The 17,004-nt window shown below is 43.9% G+C and overlaps 1 protein-coding gene across 1 annotated transcript in view; it reads left to right on the top strand.

The window, feature by feature from the left end:
• LOC112259988 (polypeptide N-acetylgalactosaminyltransferase 2-like) overlaps window positions 1-17,004 on the top strand; it is a 127,858-nt gene that overhangs the window by 29,401 nt on the left and 81,453 nt on the right. The window lies entirely within an intron of this gene.

Raw genomic sequence — 17,004 nt, forward strand, 5'->3', positions numbered from 1 at the left:
AATACTAATAATAATATGCATATATTAGCAACTGAGACTGAGGAGCAGGCCGTTTACTTTGGGCAACTTATTCATCCAAGATACTCAATACTGCCCCCAGCCATAAGAAGTTTTAAGATGGTGAGGAAGGAATAAAAAAACAGGCATCCTCTACTAACAGGATGAGGTCAATATCCTTCCCGGATAACCCGGCCAGGTCAATTAAAAAGGCCTGCTCGCTGAAGTGTTTCAGGGAGCGTTTGACAGTGATGAGTGGAGGTCGTTTGACAGCTGATCCATTACGGATGCAGGCAATGAGGCAGTGATCTACGAGATCTTGGTTGAAAACAGCAGAGGTGTATTTAGAGGGCAAGTTGGTTAGGATGATATCTATGTGGGTGCCTGTGTTTATGGCTTTGGGGTGGTACCTGGTAGGTTCATTGATAATTTGTGAGATTGAGGGCATCAAGCTTAGATTGTAGGATGGCTGGTGTGTTAAGCATGTTCCAGTTTAGGTCGCCTAGCAAAACGAGCTCTGAAGACAGATGGGGGGGCAATCAGTTCACATATGGTGTCCAGAGTACAGCTGGGGGCAGAGGGTGGTCTATAGCAGGTGGCAATGGTGAGAGACTTGTTTTTAGAGAGGTGGATTTTTAAAAGTAGAGGTTCAAATTGTTTGGGTACAGATCTGGATAGTAGGACAGAACTCTGCAGTCTATCTTTGCAGTAGATTGCAACACCGCCCCCTTTGGCTGTTCTATCTTGTCTGAAAATGTTGTAGTTTGGGATGAAGATTTCAGAATTTTTGGTGGTCTTCCTAAGTCAGGATTCAGACACGGCTAGAACATCCGGGTTGGCAGAGTGTGCCAAAGCAGTGAATAAAACAAACTTAGGGAGGAGGCTTCTAATGTTAACATGCATGAAACCAAGGCTATTATGGTTACAGAAGTCATCAAAAGAGAGCGCCTGGGGAATAGGAGTGGAGCTAGGCACTGCAGGGCCTGGATTCACTTCTATATCACCAGAGGAACAGAGGAGGAGTAGGATAAGGGTATGGCTAAAAGCTATGAGGATTGGTCGTCCAGAACGTCCAGAACAGAGAGTAAAAGGAGGTTTCTGGGGGTGATAAAATAGCTTCAAGGTATAGTGTACAGACAAAGGTATGGTAGGATGTGAATACAGTGGAGGTAAACCTTGGCATTGAGTGATGAGAGCGATATTGTCTCTAGAAACATCATTGTAACCAGGTGATGCCATCGCATGTGTGGGTGGTGGAACTGAAAGGTTGGATAAGTTATAATGAGCAGGGCTAGAGGCTCTACAGTGAAATAATCACGAACCAGAACAGCAATGGACAAGACATATTGACATTGAGAAGCATGCATAGTCGAGTGATCATAAGGGTCCAGTGAGTAGTGAGGTTGGTTGGGGTCATGGCGATTCAGACAGCTAGCAGGGCCATCGGTAGCAAGCTAGCATAGGATGGAGGTCTGTTTTTAGCCACCTCGTGCGTTTCAGTTGGTAGATTAGTGGGGTTCCGTGTGGTAGAGGGGATCAATCCAATTGGCAAAATAGATATAGTTATAGTGACCCAAGAAAAATTGTCCGATAGACTTATTCAGATAGCAGCCGATAAGACAGCTAACGATTAGCGGGCCGCAGATGGGTGTTCAGGTAACGTCGCGACGGAGCTGCCAGTTGGATAACTCCCTCGGGCAGATAACGTCGGTAGTCCAGTCGTGAAGGCCCGATGGGGCTCCGCTTTGGCAGTAAAACGGGTCCGGATAGGTGATTGTAGCCCAGGAGTGGCTGATGGAACTCTTCAGCTGGCTAGCTCTGGAATAATTGATGTTTGCTCCGGGACCGATGTAAGCCAATAGGCACTTGGATAACAGCTAGCTAGCTCTAAGATCCAGGTGTAAATGTCCAGAGCTTGTGGTAGAAATCCGGGGATATGGAGAGAAAATAGGTCCGGTGTACTCTGGTCTGAATCGCGTTGTACAAAACTGCCGATTTTGCTTTTCGAGCTAAAGGATAGCTGATGACCACCAACTGTGGTTAGCTGAATACTAACATTAGCCAGTAAACTGGCTAGCTTCTGGCTATGAGCTCAAAAGCGGAGCAGTTGCTCCCTACTGCAAGTCAGAAGTGAATACTGATTGTGTGCGGCGTGCTGTGACGAAGCAGTTGGCTGTATCTCTGCAGTCATCACCTGTGTTTAACCTTGTCCCGTTCCAAGCCAACCTTCATACAGAAGGCCGTTTACAATGAGATCTATCATCTTTAATACTGCTGGGCATGAGTCTAGGCTCTGACTGTTGCTTCCTCTTACGTCAACTGTGAGCCTGCCTTTCACTGGCAGCATATCCTTGGTTAATTCTAACAGCAATGCTCGGTAGTGGTTTAAAACATCAGCCATACAATGTGGTGGTTTAGTAGGACATTGCCTAGATTTGGTTGAATATGGTTTAGGGTGCTGTCAGTGTTGTTGAGTTTGATAATAGCAGTTAAGGGAGTACACCCTGCTGTCCTTTTTAACTAATGGAAAAACTTACTGACAGTCAAAGAAGGAAGGACTTGCCGGCATAATGGGAAGTAAGATTTCATTTCTAAAAGTGTCCTAGTTTGCTCAAAGGGGAAATAGGGAAATCAAAAGGGAAATACTATACATAGTTTGATCAATCATTGTTGCACCATACATAGCGTTTTCTCTGAAGACAGGTGCCACTGAGAAATACTTCTGAAATGGTGTCTGAACCATCTATTTCTCCTGTTGTGTTTCCACTTCAAGTACAGTAGTGAGTGATCAAAACCACAACGTTCATCCTTTCCACCTCACACTGTGTGAAAACCGTGTTCTTCTGAAGAGGCTGAAGGCCTCCCGTTGAGCAGCTAAGGGTCACAGTGTTTATTTTCTAAGAATAGGAAATATATGACTGTCTTGAACATTCCTATTATCAGTATTTGAAATCAAATGCTCTGTGAATGTGAAGCAGACAGGAGTTCCCCCAAACAGCTCATTGTTGTTGCCCTTTGGGAAGAACACTGGCTAGTGTAGATTATCCAGATTTAAATCCATCCTCTCAGTAGTTGGCTTGTATTGCAAATGTGTTACTTTATTTCATAGCAACATATTGTTAGCAATAATGTGCTTACCTGTACAAATTAATCAATAATATAGAATACAAACACATCCTACCAATTTTACTTACTGAATAGTCAAGCCAGATGCCGACAGAGTCTTTGTTGGGTCACATGTTAATACTGTCACAGGAAGCCCAAAAAGATAATAAATAACAACAACCACCCGAGCCATTGCCTGTTCAAATGTATAACATCCTGGCATTTTAAGCAAACTATTAACATACTAATAAAACTTTCATTTCGCATAAAAAGTCCTGCGCGATTGCATTGGTTCCCTCTAGCTGATTTTGATATCGCATATCTAATTGAGCTGCTGTTAAAACCGAAATGAGTATGACATCTGGGCATATTAAAGTATACTCGATTTTGGAAACGTCACATACTATAAAACCTTTTTTGTCTCGTACTCAAACAGCCTACTATTTAGGTTGCAAGTATGGGTATTCGGACACGGCCCCTGATTCTTTTTTTCCTGTCTTTTTTATGCCATGAACAGGACAAATGATGAAAGCGGGGTGGAATCATTTGCACCCTGAAAAGTTATGCTTTGTCATGATGTGGTTGAATTAATCAAGATGGTGACTCCTGAGGATGGAACTGCAGGCTGCTATCCACTGAGTCAAAAGAGAACTTTGAACGCTTCATCGTAAGTCTGGCTGTGAGTGCGAGTTATTGATAACAGCAGCTTGGGTAATTCTAAACTGAAGGAAAAATGCTGGGTAAATACAGAACTAGAGATGCGCCGATACTGATATCTGATATTTTCCTTGCCCAGAAAAAAGATACCGATTTTCTAAAAAAATTTTGCAGCCTTTTTGCTGCCAACTTGCTGAGTTAAAAGGTTACACACACACACACACCATTTATAGACCGAATTTGTTCTTAGCTGACTTGCCTAGTTAAATAAAGGTTACACCACACTGACCAAAAAGTTATTTTGTTGGCATTTACATATGTCCCCACTACCAGTAAAACATCATCAAAACCTATTTCTTTCACTTGCTTGCTGTGCTGTTTTGTTGTTCAGTCGTTTAATTCGCAACCAGGATTTCATCATACATGTCAAGCAGTGAAGTTTCAGCACTGTCTGTCTGTGGCCTCTTTTCCTCGGTGCGCACTGTCACTGTGTCTGTTTCCAGCTTGTCCAGCTGTGTATGTAACATTTCACGCAAACCCTGTTTGTCTGCATCGAAGTAGTGGTCCTTGTACCGAACATCAAGCATGGTGGTGACACAGTAAAGAGGCCCAGAGAGAATGCCACTGAATCACTTGTTCACAGTCAAGTACTTTTGCAAGTTTTAACCCCACTGTCTGTGTCGGCAGTTTTGTTGAGCAGGCGTTTCAATGCCATGACAGAGGGTATCACGTCTGCTGCAGACGCAGTTGATGAGCTTATTTCTCCAGTCAGTTGTTCGAATGGCACTAGGAGTGTGTTCATGTTTCAAACATGTTCTCAAATGACATTTGAAATGGCAACAGCGGTATGAGAACCAGCACATTCTTCAGCATGCAATACGGCTTTCCTCAGTACGAAATACTTGTTGTGTGTGCTGTGCTGTCAGACTCAGCATGCTCATTGGGCTGACGTCGCTGGTCCAAATGTCAGTCGTGAAGCTAATAGCAGTGACGCCCATAGCAAGTAGCTCATGGATGTGAGTTTCAACAATACTGTAACTACGGTAGGGCAACAACTGAAAAATAGTTTGTACCGGGGCTCGACCAGTCGGCAAAAGCCAACTTCATCCCCGACAGAGAACGGTTGAGTGTAAAGGTCAATTTATCCCTTTATCTTGGCGTTAATACTGTCTCCTACCCAAGAGAAGTTTTCACGTCCGGATGAAAAGCGCGCCTAAAGTAAACTGCCTGTTACTCAGGCCCAGAAGCAAGGATATGCATATAATTGGTAGATGTGGATAGAAAACACTCTAAAATTTCAAAAACTGTTAAAATAATGTCTGTGAGTATAACAGAACTGATATGGCCGGCGAAACCCTGTGGACAACCCCCCCCCAAAAAATAATTCAGCCTACCATTATTTTCAATGGCTGTCACTTTTTATTATAAGGCGATGTCTTCCCAAATAGCAGTTTCTAGGTTTTCCACTAGATGTCAACAGTAGAAAGAGTTTCAGGCTGGGTTTTGGAAAAATGAGCCAGAACATCATCAAAGGTAAGGCATTTATTATATCGCTATTTCTGACTTTCGTGTCGCACCTGCCTGGTTGAAATATGTTTTTTATGGTTTTGTATGCGGGGCGCTGTCCTCAGATAATCGCATGGTGTGCTTTCGCCGTAAAGCCTTTTTGAAATCTGACACAGCGGCTGGATTAACAAGAAGTTAAGCTTTATTTTGATGTATTACACTTGTGATTTTATGAAAGTTAAATATTTATAATTCTGTAGTTTGAATTTCGCGCTCTGCAATTCCACCGGATGTTGGCCAGGTGGGACACACCTGCCCATAAGAAGTTAATGGATTTAGCCTTTTGAGTTGTCTTGATGAAATGTTCTTACTCTCTCAAATGACTGCTCGACATGAACTTGTTTACTTGTTGGAAGTGTGCGCTTAGTATTTTTCTGTTTTTGTTCTGTGTAGCACTGTATTTTTTGTGGCGTCATTACATCATCTACCTACGTTATATTAGGTATGCACGTCAGCTTTGACATCGGTTTTGCACATCGCCGTTAAACTAGACGTCGGCCTGATGTTGGCATTTTTAGCTAATATCATCCGATTCCGATATGCTCACCGACTATATCATGCATCCCTATTGAACACATGTTGTATTTAAGCAAATATTACCAGCTTGGCTCATCCTACCGCGCCTGACAGGACATCAATTGACAGGGTCATTCTTCAACCATAATTCAACTTTAGTTTACTCCTCCCCTAACCTGTGAGCCAATGAAAATGTGGCTTCTTCTGAAGACTTTTACTTTGAGGGAAGTTCTCCGGCAAACTTCCATCCCCCTACCCTGCCTGGGTCCAGCTGGAGCAGGTTTGCTCACTGACCTTCAGGAACTGCATTCCCTAGAGTAGGTGGCCCTCATGGGTTGAACTGTGGGTAACGCTCCACTGCACATGTGTCTGTGTGACTCCCACACAGCCGGGGCCACTGACTGAGAGGAGGCACAGATGGACTTCCATTTCTTGGTGTGCAGAGGGGCTTTCTCTCCTCACTTGTCACACTTCCTCTTTTTCTCCATCTCCCCATGGGCAGAGCAAGAGATGGGGAGTGATTAGATTACAGCACGGCTGAGTTGGGCACTTGAGTCTTTGTGGCTTAACCCGTGCTATCACTTCCTCGCACAGTGCTCATGGCAGGAATATTGAATAACTCTGTAACCTGCTCATTCAGTCCATCCTGGGATTACTCTGACCTACTCATTGTCCAGTTCGTTATTCACTCTGTGTTCTGTTGGTGAACAATGCTTTCTGGCATTTTGGCAGCATGACCTAACCCTAACCTATGGGCAGGAATGAAGTGAAAACATTTCCCAATAATGAGAGCATTTTGCAACCGGACAAGGACTAGTAGATTATATTTGAGAGATCGACGTGAACTACTAGATTATTTGCCGTTGCTTTACTGTGCCAAAGCAGCTGAAAATTCAATTTTGTGATTCATATCAGGGGTTTGTGTCAATTTATTGTGAAGTCTTGTTCAGAAAAATTTGTCATCTCAATTCCCAAGTTTCAAAATGTTTCTATAGCAACTGAGTTTTGTGTGGGATACTAATAAACATGAAAATGAACTACATTTGACCTGTAATGGAAAGATTAGTCAGCCAGAACAGTCCCAGGTTGGCTATGGGAATGTGAGAGAAGCCAAGGAGAGGCTCTCCCCTGGGTGTGTTTTTAAATTTGTTTATATATATATATATATATATATATATAACATTTATTTAACCAGGTAGGCTATTTGAAAACAAGTTCTCATTTACAACTGCGACCTGGCCAAGATAAAGCAAAGCAGTTCGACACAACACAGAGTTACACATGGAATAAACAAACACACAGTCAATAATATAGTAGAAAAAAAGTCTATATACATTGTGTGTAAATGAGGGAAGATAAGGGAGGTAAGTAGGGCAATAAATAGGCCATAGTGGTGAAATAATTACAATATAGCAATTAAACATTGGAGTGGTAGATGTGCAGAAGATGAATGTGCAAGTAGAGATACTGGGGTGCAAAGGAGCAAGATAAATAAATGCAGTGTAGGGATGAGGTAGTTGAATGGGCTATTTACAGATGGGCTATGTGCAGTGATCTGTGAGCTGCTCTGACAGCTGGTGCTTAACTTCATATGGCTGCAGGGGCAGTATTGAGTAGCTTGGATGAAAAGGTGCCCATTGTAAACGGCCAGCTCCTCAGTCTCAGTTGCTAATATATGCATATTATTATTAGTATTGGATAGAAAACACTCTAAAGTTTCCAAAACTGTCAAAATATTGTCTGTGTATAACAGAACTGATATTGCTAGCGAAACCCTGAGGAAGATCAAAACAGGAAGTGGCTTCTATTTTGATACCTCCATGTTCCATAGCCTCCCTTTGCTGGATTTAAAGGGATATGAAACAGATTCATTTTACAATCGCTTCCTCAAGGTGTCAACAGTCTTCAGACACAGTTCCAGGCTTTTATTTTGAAAAATTAGCCAGAACGATAACATCGCGTCAAGTGGTCACATGAGTTGCTTGCGCAACAGAATTTGGACAGCCATTGTTTTCCCCTCTCCTACTGTGAAAGACATTTGCGGTTGATATATTATCGATTATATATTTTAAAAACAACATGAGGATTGATTATAAAAAACATTTGACATGTTTCTGTGGACATTATGGAAACTATTTGGAATTTTCGTCTGCGTTGTCATGACTGCTCTTTCCTGTGGATTTCTGAACATAACGCGACAAAAAAGGTGTTATCTTGGATATAAAAATCATCTTTATGGAACAAACCGAACATTTGTTATGTAACTGGGAGTCCCGTGAGTGAAAACATCCGAAGATCATCAAAGGTAAACGATTAATTGGATTGCTTTTCTGATTTTGGTGACCGAGCTACCTGATGCTAAGTGTACTTAATGTTTTATCGTGCGATCTAAAAACTTACACAAACGCTTGGATTGCTTTCGCTGTAAAGCATAATTTCAAAATCTGACAAGACAGGTGGAATAACAAAAGGCTAAGCTGTTTTCCTATATTGCACTTATGATTTCATGAATAGTAATATTTATTGTGCGGTTATTCAGCGGTTGTTGATGACACTTATCCCGAAAGGGGGATTGCAGCCATAACAAGTTAAAGCTAGTGAGGGCGATATGTGTCTCCAGCTTCAGTGATTTTTTTTTTTTTGGAGTTCATTCCAGTCATTGGCAGCAGAGAACTGGAAGGAAAGGCGGTCAAAGGAGGAACTTGCTTTGGGGGTGACCAGTGAGATATACCTGCTGGAGCAAGTGCTATGGATGGGTGCTGCTATGGTGACCAGTGAGCTGAGATAAGGTGGGGCTTTACCTAGCAAAGACTTATAGATGACCTGGAGCCAGTGTGTTTGGTGACGAGTATGAAGCGAGGGCCAGCCAACGAGAGCATACAGGTCGCAGTGGTGGGTAGTATATGGGGCTTTGGTGACGAAATTGGAATCCGATTTTAGATTTAATTTTGTATTGGAGATGTTTAATGTGAGTATGGAAGGAGAGTTTACAGTCTAACCAGACACCCAGGTATTTGTAGTTGTCCACATAATCTAAGTCAGAACCGTCCAGACTAGTGATGCTGGACGGGCGGGCAGGTGTGGGCAGCGATCGGTTGAAGAGCATGCATTTAGTTTTACTTGCATTTAAGAGCAGTTGGAGGCCACGGAAGTAGAGTTGTATGGCATTGAAGCTCGTCTGGAGGTTTGCTAACACTGTGTCCAAAGAAAGGCCAGAAGTATACAGAATGGTGTCGTCTGCGTAGAGGTGGATCAGAGAATCACCAGCAGCAAGAGTGACATAATTTGTGTGTGTGGTGTGTGTGTGGCTGGCTATGGGAATGATAGAGAAGCCAAGGAGAGGCTGTCATTAGATGTCCTTGTTTCCTCTCACCAGCTTTATTATGAAGGGTCTGATTGTCAGTGAGTGTCCTCAGAACTCGTGTATCTCTGACCCGCTACGTCTCTCATTCAGGCCACTTATAGAATGGCACGGTGCCAAGTGAAAGATCTGCTTTTACTTTGTGCCCCGCTGAACATAAAACAATGTCTGTGTCAGTTGGGAAGAAGCGAGGCAACTGAGGGATGTAATGTAAGTGGTTAACAAAAGCATCTTGTAAATCAGCCTGGTTTTTCAGGCAGGTGTATACACATCAGGTGTGAAGGCCAAGAGACCTGGTGCTACTGATGTACAGAGTGGCAGGTGTATACACATCAGGTGTGAAGGCCAAGAGACCTGGTGCTACTGATGTACAGAGTGGCAGGTGTATACACATCAGGTGTGAAGGCCAAGAGACCTGGTGCTACTGATGTACAGAGTGGCAGGTGTATACACATCAGGTGTGAAGGCCAAGAGACCTGGTGCTACTGATGTACAGAGTGGCAGGTGTATACACATCAGGTGTGAAAGCCAAGAGACCTGGTGCTACTGATGTACAGAGTGGCAGGTGTATACACATCAGGTGTGATGGCCAAGAGACCTGGTGCTACTGATGTACAGAGTGGCAAGTGTATACACATCAGGTGTGAAGGCCAAGAGACCTGGTGCTACTGATGTACAGAGTGGCAGGTGTATACACATCAGGTGTGAAGGCCAAGAGACCTGGTGCTACTGATGTACAGAGTGGCAGGTGTATACACATCAGGTGTGAAAGCCAAGAGACCTGGTGCTACTGATGTACAGAGTGGCAGGTGTATACACATCAGGTGTGATGGCCAAGAGACCTGGTGCTACTGATGTACAGAGTGGCAAGTGTATACACATCAGGTGTGAAGGCCAAGAGACCTGGTGCTACTGATGTACAGAGTGGCAGGTGTATACACATCAGGTGTGAAGGCCAAGAGACCTGGTGCTACTGATGTACAGAGTGGCAGGTGTATACACATCAGGTGTGAAGGCCAAGAGACCTGGTGCTACTGATGTACAGAGTGGCAAGTGTATACACATCAGGTGTGAAGGCCAAGAGACCTGGTGCTACTGATGTACAGAGTGGCAGGTGTATACACATCAGGTGTGATGGCCAAGAGACCTGGTGCTACTGATGTACAGAGTGGCAAGTGTATACACATCAGGTGTGAAGGCAGATCAAAGTAAAAAAATACTATGCTGAGTTAGCTACATATTGAGTGTGTGACAGATGGTCCAATTTGACTGAAACATCCAAAAGTATAGTCCCCATTTACCTCAAAAGCCTGTCATTTTCTGCAGGTCTAATGAAAAGTGATTCTGCCACTGCCCTCCTGGTTATTTCAGGTGTGCAGGAGGCATGCTGCTACAGCTTAGTGAGTGGCAGTTCAAAACCAAAGGCCTGGCATTTTGAAGATCAAAGGTCTTGCCTCACTGACTGAAATGATCAATGGAGCATTTTCCAGCCTCATCAGTTCATAGTTTGATTAGCTTGACCAGCATTTGATTAGCTTGACCAGCATTTGATTAGCTTGACCAATACTTTCTGAATTAAAGCCTTTGTCAGGTTTGTTCAAATGAGTGGGAAGAAAAATACAAGCATCTGGCACGCTCTGGGTTAACTAACGTTTTTAACATTAGTGGCGTGTAGGGACTCCATCACTGTTTTTATCATATCATACAGGTCATAAAGATAAACAACTTGCAGTGCTTTGGACTGTCATGCTGTCACCCGCTAGCCAAACATCAAGCTGAAATGTCAAATCTGTAATGGCAGCCCAAAAAAAGAACAATGACAAAGATTCTTCTAGCCCTTGTCCGCTGTCATCTCCACTAGCACATGACTAGAAGTTATTAAGTTCAATGGCTGCATTAATGGGTGAGGTACATCTTTCACACCCTTTAGGACTAAAAACAGCCCATACAAAGCTCATTTATAAACAAGGGGAGGATCAATTCTACCACAATTCACTGCACCAGCCCTTCAATTGGGCATTTTCCAAAAAAATCCAAGTTTATTGGTTGCATACACAGTTTGGCAGATGTTATAGCGGGTGCGGCTAAATGATTGTGTTATTTGTCCCGAACACCTCTGTAAAATTGTCAAACAAGTAGGTATTTTGAGGCCACATGTTAGGCAATATTGAGTCAGCTCAGCCACATACATTTAATCTGATAAGAGGAAACGATTCCCTAGTCAATAAAACCATTGCATTACATCTACGTCTATTCAGAAGCTCAAAAATGCACTCTGAAATATTTTCAGGGTTCTCGCTTGGCTCACAGTGATACTGCAAACGGAATGCCGAATGTTGGTCTTCTATCCTAACTGAAGCTTTACCATTGGTGAAATGGTGCCCAATCATCTCATTGCAAATCAATTCCAATTAGGCCAATACACTTTTATTACATCCTGAAGAAGACAAGAATTCAAACAAACACCTTGTACAATCATTCAGAGAATTGTAAATACTTAGGACACAAAATAGCTCCAATAAACTGTTCAGTTGGACATCAAATTGATCCAGATCTCAGCTGCACAGCAAGTTGGATACTCACTAGGGAGATGAACTGAGAGCAGCGGTGGCAGCAACCTGAGCTATCGGAGAACAATCCCTGCTACGAAAGACTATAACAGCTCTACCTCTCAGGTCAGGTACCAACACACACTGCCTGGACTAACACCAGACCCAGCCAGGCAGGGATTTCAAATCATCTGAAGGAGGGGATTTTTTTCTGTGCGTTTCAAATTGCTTCACTTCCAAGTAAAATAAACCATTGAGGGTGATAAACTAGGAGAGCTCTGACCGTGCTGGCTGGCCTTCCCCTACCAAGGTGTAGCAAGAGTTCATAATGCTCCCTGCTGAAACTAAAGACTCCGCAAACCGTGAGATGTCACTCTGGCATGCAAGGCTAAGAAGGAAGCAACTCAATGGGGCAATTGTGTGTGCTGGCCCATTGCCCGGACCCCCATCTGCATGAGGAAACCAGACTGCAGAGTCCGGGGAGTACAAGTGGAACCAGACTGCAGAGTCCGGGGAGTACAAGTGGAACCAGACTGCAGAGTCCGGGGAGTACAAGTGGAGCCAGACTGCAGAGTCCAATAATACTAATAATATGCATATATTAGCAACTGGGACTGAGGAGCAGGCAGTTTACTCTGGGCACCTTTCATCCAAGCTGCTCAATACTGCCCCTGCAGCCATAAGAAGGAAAGAAATTCCACATTTTTTCCCCACATTTTGTTAGGATACAGCCCCTCCCCAATCTAAACACAATACCCCATAATGACAAAGGGTAAAACAGGTTTTTAGAAGTGTGTGTGTGTGTGTGTGTGTATATATATATATATATATATATATATATATATGTATATATATGTATATATATGTATATATATATATATATATATGTATATGTATATATATATATATACACACACACACACACACATTTGCATAAGTATTCAGACCCTTTACTCAGTACTTTGTTGAAGAACATTTGGCAGCAATTACAGCCTCGAGTCTTCTTGAGTATGACGCTACAAGCTTGGCACAGCTGTATTTGGGGAGTTTCTCTTATTCTTCTTTGCATATCCTCTCACGCTCTGTCAGGTTGGATGGGGAGAGTTGATGCACAGCTATTTTCAGGTCTCCCAAGGAACACTCAATCAGATTCAAGTCTGGGCTCTGGCTGGGCACTCAAGGACATTCAGAGACTTGTCCCGAAGCCACTCCTGCATTGTCTTGGCTGTGTGCTTAGGGTTGTTGTCCTGTTGGAAGGTGAACGTTCGCCCCAGTCTGAGGCCCTGAGTGCTGTGGAGCAGGTTTTCATCAAGAATTTTGGCCCATTCCTCCTGACCGAGCTGGTGTAACTGATTCAGGTTTGTAGGCCTCCTTGCTCGCACACACTTTTTCAGTTCTGCCCACAAATTTCCTATAGGATTGAGGTGATGGCCACTCCAATACCTTGACTTTGTTGTCCTTAAGTCAACGTTGGAAATATGCTTGGTGTCATTGTCCATTTGGAAGACCCATTTGCAACTAAGCTTTAACTCCATGACTGATGTCTTGAGACGTTGCTTCAATATAGCCACAAAGATGTCCTACCTCATGATGCCATCTATTTTGTGAAGTGCACCAGTCCCTCCTGCAACAAAGCACCCCCACAACATGATGCTGCCACACCGTGCTTCATTTTTGGGATAGTGTTCTTCGGCTTGTAAGCCGCCCCCTTTTTCCTCCAAACATAACAATGTTTGAAAGTCATGCGTCCTCCGATACACAACCCAACCAAGCCGCACTGCTTCTTAACACAGCGCGCATCCAACCCGGAAGCCAGCCGCACCAATGTGTCGGAGGAAACACCGCGCACCTGGCAACTGCGCCCGGCCCGCCGCATGAGTCGCTGGTGCGCGATGAGACAAGGACATCCCTACCGGCCAAGCCCTCCCTAACCCGGACAACGCTAGGCCAATTGTGCGTCGCCCCACGGACATCCCGGTCGCGGCCGGTTACGACAGAGCCTGGGCGCGAACCCAGAGTCTCTGATGGCACAGCTGGCGCTGCAGTACAGCGCCCTTAACCACTGCGCCACCCGGGAGGCCTCGTCTGGCTTTTTTGTGGTGATTTTGGAGCAGTGGCTTCCTCCTTGCTGAGCGGCCTTTCAGGTTAGGACTCGTTTTACTGTGGATATAGAATCTTCTGTACCTGTTTCCTCCAGCATCTTCACAAGGTCCTTTTCTGTTGTTCTGGGATTGATTTACACTTTTCACACCAAAGTACATTCATCTCTAGGAGACAGAACGTGGCTCCTTCCTGAGCAGTATGATGGCTGCTTGGTCCCATGGTGTTTATATTTGCATACTATTGTTTGTACAGGTTAACGTGGTACCTTCAGGCATTTGGATATTGCTCTCAAGGATGAACCAGACTTATGGAGGTCTACAATTTATTTTCTGAGGTCTTGGCTGATTTTGTTTTGATTTACCCATGATGTCAAGCAAAGAGGCACAGAGTTTGAAGGTAGGACTTGAAATACATCCACAGGTACACCTCCAATTGACTCCAAAGTTGTCATTTAGCCTACCAGAAGCTTCTAAAGCCATGACATAATTTTCTGCAATTTTCCAAGCTGTTTAAAGGCACAGTCAACTTAGTGTATGTAATCCTCTGACCCACTGGAATTGTGATACAGTGAAATAATCTGTTTGTAAACAATTGCACAAAGTAGATGTCCTAACTGACTTGCCAAAACCATAGTTTGTTAAGACATTTGTGGAGTGGTTGAAAAACGAGTTGTAATGACTGCAACCTAAGTGTATGTAAACTTCCGACTTGAAGTGTATACAGAAGTATGTGGAAATTAGTGTATTCGGCTATTTTTAGCCGCACCCATTGCTGACAGGTGTATAAGATGTAGCAAACAGCCATGTGATCTCCATAGACAAACATTGGCAGTAGAATTGCCTTACTGAAGAGCTCAGCTACTTCAATGTGGCACCGTCATAGGATGCCACCTTTCCATCAAGTCGTGAAATTTCCGGCCTGCTAGGCCTGCCCCGGTCATATGTAAGTGCTGTTATTGTGAATTGGAAATGTCTAGGAGCAACAACGTCTCAGCCGCGAAATGGGAGGCCACACAAGCTCACACAACGAGACGGCCCGAGGCTGTAGCGAATAAAAATTGTCTGTCCTTGTTTGCAACGCTCACTAATCAAATAATTTGTTTTTGGTCACATACACTTGATTAGCAGATGTTATTGCAGTTGTAACGAAATGCTTGTGCTTCTCGCTCCGACAGTGCAGTAATATATAATAAATTACACAACATATACCCAATTCACACAAATCTAAGTAAGAATGATTTAAGACTTTATAAAAAATATATATTTAACCTTTATTTAACTCGGCAAATCAGTTAAAGAACAAAATCTTATTTAAAATGACGGCCTAGGAACAGTGGGTTAACTGCCTTGTTCAGGGGTAGAACGACAGATTTTTACCTTGTCAGCTCGGGGATTTCAGGTACTGGCCCAAAAGCTCTAACCAGTAGGTTACCTGCCGCCCCACTGTATGTATGTATGTATGTGTGTGTGTGTGTGTGTGTGTGTGTGTGTGTGTGTGTGTGTGTGTGTGTGTGTGTGTGTGTGTGTATACGTATACGGGCGTGTGTGTATATGTGTGTGTGTGTGTGTGTGTGTGTATATACATGTGTATATATATGTGTATATGTATATACATATATATCAAATCAAATCAAATTTTATTTGTCACATACACATGGTTAGCAGATGTTAATGCGAGTGTAGCGAAATGCTTGTGCTTCTAGTTCCGACAATGCAGTAATAACGAGCAAGTAATCTAACTAACAATTCCAAAAAAACTACTGTCATACACAGTGTAAGGGGATAAAGAATATGTACATAAGGATATATGAATGAGTGATGGTACAGAGCAGCATAGGCAAGATACAGTAGATGATATCGAGTACAGTATATACATATGAGATAAGTATGTAAACCAAGTGGCATAGTTAAAGTGGCTAGTGATACATGTATTACATAAGGATGCAGTCGATGATATAGAGTACAGTATCAACGTATGCATATGAGATGAACAATGTAGGGTAAGTAACATTATATAAGGTAGCATTGTTTAAAGTGGCTAGTGATATATTTACATCATTTCCCATCGATTCCCATGATTAAAGTGGCTGGAGTAGAGTCAGTGTCATTGACAGTGTGTTGGCAGTAGCCACTCAATGTTAGTGGTGGCTGTTTAACAGTCTGATGGCCTTGAGATAGAAGCTATCGGTCCCAGCTTTGATGCACCTGTACTGACCTCGCCTTCTGGATAGCAGTCTCTCGGTCCCAGCTTTGATTACTGACCTATGATGGCAGCGGGGTGAACAGGCAGTGGCTCGGGTGGTTGATGTCCTTGATGATCTTTATGGCCTTCCTGTAGCATCGGGTGGTGTAGGTGTCCTGGAGGGCAGGTAGTTTGCCCCGGTGATGCGTTGTGCAGACCTCACTACCCTCTGGAGAGCCTTACGGTTGAGGGCGGTGCAGTTGCCATACCAGGCGGTGATACAGCCCGCCAGGATGCTCTCGATTGTGCATCTGTAGAAGTTTGTGAGTGCTTTTGGTGACAAGCCGAATTTCTTCAGCCTCCTGAGGTTGAAGAGGCGCTGCTGCGCCTTCCTCACGATGCTGTCTGTGTGAGTGGACCAATTCAGTTTGTCTGTGATGTGTATGCCGAGGAACTTAAAACTTGCTACCCTCTCCACTACTGTTCCATCGATGTGGATGGGGGGTGTTCCCTCTGCTGTTTCCTGAAGTCCACAATCATCTCCTTAGTTTTGTTGACATTGAGTGTGAGGTTATTTTCCTGACACCACACTCCGAGGGCCCTCACCTCCTCCCTGTAGGCCGTCTCGTCGTTGTTGGTAATCAAGCCTACCACTGTTGTGTCGTCCGCAAACTTGATGATTGAGTTGGAGGGAGTACAGTGAACAGGGAGTACAGGAGAGGGCTCAGAACGCACCCTTGTGGGGCCCCAGTGTTGAGGATCAGCGGGGAGGAGATGTTGTTGCCTACCCTCACCACCTGGGGGCGGCCCGTCAGGAAGTCCAGTACCCAGTTGCACAGGGCGGGGTCGAGACCCAGGGTCTCGAGCTTGATGACGAGCTTGGAGGGTACTATGGTGTTGAATGCCGAGCTGTAGTCGATGAACAGCATTCTCACATAGGTATTCCTCTTGTCCAGATGGGTTAGGGCA

The sequence above is a fragment of the Oncorhynchus tshawytscha genome, linkage group LG01 (assembly GCF_018296145.1).
Source record: "Oncorhynchus tshawytscha isolate Ot180627B linkage group LG01, Otsh_v2.0, whole genome shotgun sequence".
NCBI classification, from domain to species: Eukaryota; Metazoa; Chordata; class Actinopteri; order Salmoniformes; family Salmonidae; genus Oncorhynchus; species Oncorhynchus tshawytscha.